A 9,119-nucleotide genomic window follows, 5' to 3' on the forward strand; every position below is an offset into this window, starting at 1 on the left:
TAATTGTGGTAATATTATAGTAATAGTTCAGGTAATTGTGGTAATATTATAGTAATAGTTCAGGTAATTATGGTAATATTATAGTAATAGTTTCAGGTAATTGTGGTAATATTATAGTAATAGTTCAGGTAATTATGGTAATATTATAGTAATAGTTCAGGTAATTATGGTAATATTATAGTAATAGTTCAGGTAATTGTGGTAATATTATAGTAATAGTTCAGGTAATTGTGGTAATATTATAGTAATAGTTCAGGTAATTGTGGTAATATTATAGTAATAGTTCAGGTAATTGTGGTAATATTATAGTAATAGTTCAGGTAATTAGTGGTAATATTATAGTAATAGTTCAGGTAATTGTGGTAATATTATAGTAATAGTTCAGGTAATTGTGGTAATATTATAGTAATAGTTCAGGTAATTAGTGGTAATATTATAGTAATAGTTCAGGTAATTAGTGGTAATATTATAGTAATAGTTCAGGTAATTATGGTAATATTATAGTAATAGTTCAGGTAATTATGGTAATATTATAGTAATAGTTCAGGTAATTATGGTAATATTATAGTAATAGTTCAGGTAATTATGGTAATATTATAGTAATAGTTCAGGTAATTATTGGTAATATTATAGTAATAGTTCAGGTAATTATGGTAATATTATAGTAATAGTTCAGGTAATTATGGTAATATTATAGTAATAGTTCAGGTAATTATGGTAATATTATAGTAATAGTTCAGGTAATTATGGTAATATTATAGTAATAGTTCAGGTAATATGGTTAATATTATAGTAATAGTTCAGGTAATTATGGTAATATTATAGTAATATGTTCGGGTAATTATGGTAATATTATAGTAATAGTTCAGGTAATTATGGTAATATTATAGTAATAGTTCAGGTAATTATGGTAATATTATAGTAATAGTTCAGGTAATTATGGTAATATTATAGTAATAGTTCAGGTAATTATGGTAATATTATAGTAATAGTTCAGGTAATTATGGTAATATTATAGTAATAGTTCAGGTAATTATGGTAATATTATAGTAATAGTTCAGGTAATTATGGTAATATTATAGTAATAGTTCAGGTAATTATGGTAATATTATAGTAATAGTTCAGGTAATTATGGTAATATTATAGTAATAGTTCAGGTAATTATGGTAATATTATAGTAATAGTTCAGGTAATTATGGTAATATTATAGTAATAGTTCAGGTAATTATGGTAATATTATAGTAATAGTTCAGGTAATTATGGTAATATTATAGTAATAGTTCAGGTAATTATGGTAATATTATAGTAATAGTTCAGGTAATTATGGTAATATTATAGTAATAGTTCAGGTAATTATGGTAATATTATAGTAATAGTTCAGGTAATTATGGTAATATTATAGTAATAGTTCAGGTAATTATGGTAATATTATAGTAATAGTTCAGGTAATTATGGTAATATTATAGTAATAGTTCAGGTAATTATGGTAATATTATAGTAATAGTTCAGGTAATTATGGTAATATTATAGTAATAGTTCAGGTAATTATGGTAATATTATAGTAATAGTTCAGGTAATTATGGTAATATTATAGTAATAGTTCAGGTAATTATGGTAATATTATAGTAATAGTTCAGGTAATTATGGTAATATTATAGTAATAGTTCAGGTAATTATGGTAATATTATAGTAATAGTTCAGGTAATTATGGTAATATTATAGTAATAGTTCAGGTAATTATGGTAATATTATAGTAATAGTTCAGGTAATTATGGTAATATTATAGTAATAGTTCAGGTAATTATGGTAATATTATAGTAATAGTTCAGGTAATTATGGTAATATTATAGTAATAGTTCAGGTAATTATGGTAATATTATAGTAGTTCAGGAATTATGTAATATTATAGTAATAGTTCAGGTAATTATGGTAATATTATAGTAATAGTTCAGGTAATTATGGTAATATTATAGTAATAGTTCAGGTAATTATGGTAATATTATAGTAATAGTTCAGGTAATTATGGTAATATTATAGTAATAGTTCAGGTAATTATGGTAATATTATAGTAATAGTTCAGGTAATTGTGGTAATATTATAGTAATAGTTCAGGTAATTATGGTAATATATAGTAATAGTTCAGGTAATTATGGTAATATTATAGTAATAGTTCAGGTAATTATGGTAATATTATAGTAATAGTTCAGGTAATTATGGTAATATTATAGTAATAGTTCAGGTAATTATGGTAATATTATAGTAATAGTTCAGGTAATTATGGTAATATTATAGTAATAGTTCAGGTAATTATGGTAATATTATAGTAATAGTTCAGGTAATTATGGTAATATTATAGTAATAGTTCAGGTAATTATGGTAATATTATAGTAATAGTTCAGGTAATTATGGTAATATTATAGTAATAGTTCAGGTAATTATGGTAATATTATAGTAATAGTTCAGGTAATTATGGTAATATTATAGTAATAGTTCAGGTAATTATGGTAATATTATAGTAATAGTTCAGGTAATTATGGTAATATTATAGTAATAGTTCAGGTAATTATGGTAATATTATAGTAATAGTTCAGGTAATTATGGTAATATTATAGTAATAGTTCAGGTAATTATGGTAATATTATAGTAATAGTTCAGGTAATTATGGTAATATTATAGTAATAGTTCAGGTAATTATGGTAATATTATAGTAATAGTTCAGGTAATTATGGTAATATTATAGTAATAGTTCAGGTAATTATGGTAATATTATAGTAATAGTTCAGGTAATTATGGTAATATTATAGTAATAGTTCAGGTAATTATGGTAATATTATAGTAATAGTTCAGGTAATTATGGTAATATTATAGTAATAGTTCAGGTAATTATGGTAATATTAGTAATAGTTCAGGTAATTATGGTAATATTATAGTAATAGTTCAGGTAATTATGGTAATATTATAGTAATAGTTCAGGTAATTATGGTAATATTATAGTAATAGTTCAGGTAATTATGGTAATATTATAGTAATAGTTCAGGTAATTATGGTAATATTATAGTAATAGTTCAGGTAATTATGGTAATATTATAGTAATAGTTCAGGTAATTATGGTAATATTATAGTAATAGTTCAGGTAATTATGGTAATATTATAGTAATAGTTCAGGTAATTATGGTAATATTATAGTAATAGTTCAGGTAATTATGGTAATATTATAGTAATAGTTCAGGTAATTATGGTAATATTATAGTAATAGTTCAGGTAATTATGGTAATATTATAGTAATAGTTCAGGTAATTATGGTAATATTATAGTAATAGTTCAGGTAATTATGGTAATATTATAGTAATAGTTCAGGTAATTATGGTAATATTATAGTAATAGTTCAGGTAATTATGGTAATATTATAGTAATAGTTCAGGTAATTATGGTAATATTATAGTAATAGTTCAGGTAATTATGGTAATATTATAGTAATAGTTCAGGTAATTATGGTAATATTATAGTAATAGTTCAGGTAATTATGGTAATATTATAGTAATAGTTCAGGTAATTATGGTAATATTATAGTAATAGTTCAGGTAATTATGGTAATATTATAGTAATAGTTCAGGTAATTATGGTAATATTATAGTAATAGTTCAGGTAATTATGGTAATATTATAGTAATAGTTCAGGTAATTATGGTAATATTATAGTAATAGTTCAGGTAATTATGGTAATATTATAGTAATAGTTCAGGTAATTATGGTAATATTATAGTAATAGTTCAGGTAATTATGGTAATATTATAGTAATAGTTCAGGTAATTATGGTAATATTATAGTAATAGTTCAGGTAATTATGGTAATATTATAGTAAGTTCAGGTAATTATGGTAATATTATAGTAATAGTTCAGGTAATTATGGTAATATTATAGTAATAGTTCAGGTAATTATGGTAATATTATAGTAATAGTTCAGGTAATTATGGTAATATTATAGTAATAGTTCAGGTAATTATGGTAATATTATAGTAATAGTTCAGGTAATTATGGTAATATTATAGTAATAGTTCAGGTAATTATGGTAATATTATAGTAATAGTTCAGGTAATTATGGTAATATTATAGTAATAGTTCAGGTAATTATGGTAATATTATAGTAATAGTTCAGGTAATTATGGTAATATTATAGTAATAGTTCAGGTAATTATGGTAATATTATAGTAATAGTTCAGGTAATTATGGTAATATTATAGTAATAGTTCAGGTAATTATGGTAATATTATAGTAATAGTTCAGGTAATTATGGTAATATTATAGTAATAGTTCAGGTAATTATGGTAATATTATAGTAATAGTTGTAATACAGGTAATTATGGTAATATTATAGTAATAGTTCAGGTAATTATGGTAATATTATAGTAATAGTTCAGGTAATTATGGTAATATTATAGTAATAGTTCAGGTAATTATGGTAATATTATAGTAATAGTTCAGGTAATTGGTAATATTATAGTAATAGTTCAGGTAATTATGGTAATATTAGTAATAGTTCAGGTAATTATGGTAATATTATAGTAATAGTTCAGGTAATTATGGTAATATTATAGTAATAGTTCAGGTAATTATGGTAATATTATAGTAATAGTTCAGGTAATTATGGTAATATTATAGTAATAGTTCAGGTAATTATGGTAATATTATAGTAATAGTTCAGGTAATTATGGTAATATTATAGTAATAGTTCAGGTAATTATGGTAATATTATAGTAATAGTTCAGGTAATTATGGTAATATTATAGTAATAGTTCAGGTAATTATGGTAATATTATAGTAATAGTTCAGGTAATTATGGTAATATTATAGTAATAGTTCAGGTAATTATGGTAATATTATAGTAATAGTTCAGGTAATTATGGTAATATTATAGTAATAGTTCAGGTAATTATGGTAATATTATAGTAATAGTTCAGGTAATTATGGTAATATTATAGTAATAGTTCAGGTAATTATGGTAATATTATAGTAATAGTTCAGGTAATTATGGTAATATTATAGTAATAGTTCAGGTAATTATGGTAATATTATAGTAATAGTTCAGGTAATTGTGGTAATATTATAGTAATAGTTCAGGTAATTATGGTAATATTATAGTAATAGTTCAGGTAATTATGGTAATATTATAGTAATAGTTCAGGTAATTATGGTAATATTATAGTAATAGTTCAGGTAATTATGGTAATATTATAGTAATAGTTCAATTAGGTATGTGGTAATTATTCAGGTAATTGTGGTAATATTATAGTAATAGTTCAGGTAATTGTGGTAATATTATAGTAATAGTTCAGGTAATTATGGTAATATTATAGTAATAGTTCAGGTAATTATGGTATATTATAGTATTATATTATAGTAATAGTTCAGGTAATTATGGTAATATTATAGTAATAGTTCAGGTAATTATGGTAATATTATAGTAATAGTTCAGGTAATTATGGTAATATTATAGTAATAGTTCAGGTAATTGGTAATATTATAGTAATAGTTCAGGTAATTATGGTAATATTATAGTAATAGTTCAGGTAATTTGGTAATATTATAGTAATAGTTCAATTAATTTAAGTAATATTCAGGTAATTATGGTAATATTATAGTAATAGTTCAGGTAATTATGGTAATATTATAGTAATAGTTCAGGTAATTGTGGTAATATTATAGTAATAGTTCAGGTAATTATGGTAATATTATAGTAATAGTTCAGGTAATTATGGTAATATTATAGTAATAGTTCAGGTAATTATGGTAATATTATAGTAATAGTTCAGGTAATTATGGTAATATTATAGTAATAGTTCAGGTAATTATGGTAATATTATAGTAATAGTTCAGGTAATTATGGTAATATTATAGTAATAGTTCAGGTAATTATGGTAATATTATAGTAATAGTTCAGGTAATTATGGTAATATTATAGTAATAGTTCAGGTAATTATGGTAATATTATAGTAATAGTTCAGGTAATTATGGTAATATTATAGTAATAGTTCAGGTAATTATGGTAATATTATAGTAATAGTTCAGGTAATTATGGTAATATTATAGTAATAGTTCAGGTAATTATGGTAATATTATAGTAATAGTTCAGGTAATTATGGTAATATTATAGTAATAGTTCAGGTAATTATGGTAATATTATAGTAATAGTTCAGGTAATTATGGTAATATTATAGTAAGTTCAGGTAATTATGGTAATATTATAGTAATAGTTCAGGTAATTATGGTAATATTATAGTAATAGTTCAGGTAATTATGGTAATATTATAGTAATAGTTCAGGTAATTATGGTAATATTATAGTAATAGTTCAGGTAATTATGGTAATATTATAGTAATAGTTCAGGTAATTATGGTAATATTATAGTAATAGTTCAGGTAATTATGGTAATATTATAGTAATAGTTCAGGTAATTATGGTAATATTATAGTAATAGTTCAGGTAATTATGGTAATATTATAGTAATAGTTCAGGTAATTATGGTAATATTATAGTAATAGTTCAGGTAATTATGGTAATATTATAGTAATAGTTCAGGTAATTATGGTAATATTATAGTAATAGTTCAGGTAATTATGGTAATATTATAGTAATAGTTCAGGTAATTATGGTAATATTATAGTAATAGTTCAGGTAATTATGGTAATATTATAGTAATAGTTCAGGTAATTATGGTAATATTATAGTAATAGTTCAGGTAATTATGGTAATATTATAGTAATAGTTCAGGTAATTATGGTAATATTATAGTAATAGTTCAGGTAATTATGGTAATATTATAGTAATAGTTCAGGTAATTATGGTAATATTATAGTAAGTTCAGGTAATTATGGTAATATTATAGTAATAGTTCAGGTAATTATGGTAATATTATAGTAATAGTTCAGGTAATTATGGTAATATTATAGTAATAGTTCAGGTAATTATGGTAATATTATAGTAATAGTTCAGGTAATTATGGTAATATTATAGTAATAGTTCAGGTAATTATGGTAATATTATAGTAATAGTTCAGGTAATTATGGTAATATTATAGTAATAGTTCAGGTAATTATGGTAATATTATAGTAATAGTTCAGGTAATTATGGTAATATTATAGTAATAGTTCAGGTAATTATGGTAATATTATAGTAATAGTTCAGGTAATTATGGTAATATTATAGTAATAGTTCAGGTAATTATGGTAATATTATAGTAATAGTTCAGGTAATTATGGTAATATTATAGTAATAGTTCAGGTAATTATGGTAATATTATAGTAATAGTTCAGGTAATTATGGTAATATTATAGTAATAGTTCAGGTAATTATGGTAATATTATAGTAATAGTTCAGGTAATTATGGTAATATTATAGTAATAGTTCAGGTAATTATGGTAATATTATAGTAATAGTTCAGGTAATTATGGTAATATTATAGTAATAGTTCAGGTAATTATGGTAATATTATAGTAATAGTTCAGGTAATTATGGTAATATTATAGTAATAGTTCAGGTAATTATGGTAATATTATAGTAATAGTTCAGGTAATTGGTAATATTATAGTAATAGTTCAGGTAATTATGGTAATATTATAGTAATAGTTCAGGTAATTATGGTAATATTATAGTAATAGTTCAGGTAATTATGGTAATATTATAGTAATAGTTCAGGTAATTATGGTAATATTATAGTAATAGTTCAGGTAATTATGGTAATATTATAGTAATAGTTCAGGTAATTATGGTAATATTATAGTAATAGTTCAGGTAATTATGGTAATATTATAGTAATAGTTCAGGTAATTATGGTAATATTATAGTAATAGTTCAGGTAATTATGGTAATATTATAGTAATAGTTCAGGTAATTATGGTAATATTATAGTAATAGTTCAGGTAATTATGGTAATATTATAGTAATAGTTCAGGTAATTATGGTAATATTATAGTAATAGTTCAGGTAATTATGGTAATATTATAGTAATAGTTCAGGTAATTATGGTAATATTATAGTAATAGTTCAGGTAATTATGGTAATATTAGTAATAGTTCAGGTAATTATGGTAATATTATAGTAATAGTTCAGGTAATTATGGTAATATTATAGTAATAGTTCAGGTAATTATGGTAATATTATAGTAATAGTTCAGGTAATTATGGTAATATTATAGTAATAGTTCAGGTAATTATGGTAATATTATAGTAATAGTTCAGGTAATTATGGTAATATTATAGTAATAGTTCAGGTAATTATGGTAATATTATAGTAATAGTTCAGGTAATTATGGTAATATTATAGTAATAGTTCAGGTAATTATGGTAATATTATAGTAATAGTTCAGGTAATTATGGTAATATTATAGTAATAGTTCAGGTAATTATGGTAATATTATAGTAATAGTTCAGGTAATTATGGTAATATTATAGTAATAGTTCAGGTAATTATGGTAATATTATAGTAATAGTTCAGGTAATTATGGTAATATTATAGTAATAGTTCAGGTAATTATGGTAATATTATAGTAATAGTTCAGGTAATTATGGTAATATTATAGTAAGTTCAGGTAATTATGGTAATATTATAGTAATAGTTCAGGTAATTATGGTAATATTATAGTAATAGTTCAGGTAATTATGGTAATATTATAGTAATAGTTCAGGTAATTATGGTAATATTATAGTAATAGTTCAGGTAATTATGGTAATATTATAGTAATAGTTCAGGTAATTATGGTAATATTATAGTAATAGTTCAGGTAATTATGGTAATATTATAGTAATAGTTCAGGTAATTATGGTAATATTATAGTAATAGTTCAGGTAATTATGGTAATATTATAGTAATAGTTCAGGTAATTATGGTAATATTATAGTAATAGTTCAGGTAATTATGGTAATATTATAGTAATAGTTCAGGTAATTATGGTAATATTATAGTAATAGTTCAGGTAATTATGGTAATATTATAGTAATAGTTCAGGTAATTATGGTAATATTATAGTAATAGTTCAGGTAATTATGGTAATATTATAGTAATAGTTCAGGTAATTATGGTAATATTATAGTAATAGTTCAGGTAATTATGGTAATATTAGTATAG

This window comes from Procambarus clarkii, chromosome 15 (genome assembly GCF_040958095.1).
Source record: "Procambarus clarkii isolate CNS0578487 chromosome 15, FALCON_Pclarkii_2.0, whole genome shotgun sequence".
Classification (NCBI taxonomy): domain Eukaryota; kingdom Metazoa; phylum Arthropoda; class Malacostraca; order Decapoda; family Cambaridae; genus Procambarus; species Procambarus clarkii.